Below are 610 nucleotides of genomic sequence, written 5' to 3'. Positions count from 1 at the left end.
ACTGAAATCATTTATCAACTGCAAGAGTTTTTTTGTAGAGGCTTTAGGCTGTTCAATATAAAGGATCATGTCATCTGCAAATAGGGACAGCTTGACTTCTTCTTTTCCAATCTGGATGCCTTTTATTTCCTTCTCTTCTCTGATTGAATGGGCTTGTTGCCTTTGTCAAAGATGAAATGGCAGTAAGTGTGTGGGTTGATTTCTGGATTCTCTATTCTATTTCATTGATCACTGTGTCTGTTTTTATGCCAGTACCATACTGCTTTGGTTATTATAGCTTTGTAGTATAGCTTAAAGTCAGGTAGTGTTATGCCTCCTGCTTTATTTTTTGGTTGAGATACTTTCCATCTATACCTATCTTATAGAGGGTCTTTGTCATGAACGAGTGTTGAATTTTATCAAATGGTTTTTCAGCATCTATAGAGATGATCATATGGTCCTTGTGTTTGACTTTATTAATATGGTGTATCACATATATTGATTTGCGTATGTTGAACCAGCCTTGCATCTCTGGGATGAATCCCATTTGATCGTGGTGAATAATTTTACGTATGTGCTGCTGTATTCTGTTTGCTAGTATTTTAGTGAGGATTTTTGCATCTATATTCAT

Source organism: Galeopterus variegatus, unplaced genomic scaffold (assembly GCF_000696425.1).
Source record: "Galeopterus variegatus unplaced genomic scaffold, G_variegatus-3.0.2 Scaffold309, whole genome shotgun sequence".
NCBI classification, from domain to species: domain Eukaryota; kingdom Metazoa; phylum Chordata; class Mammalia; order Dermoptera; family Cynocephalidae; genus Galeopterus; species Galeopterus variegatus.
This window is presented reverse-complemented; position numbering follows the sequence as displayed.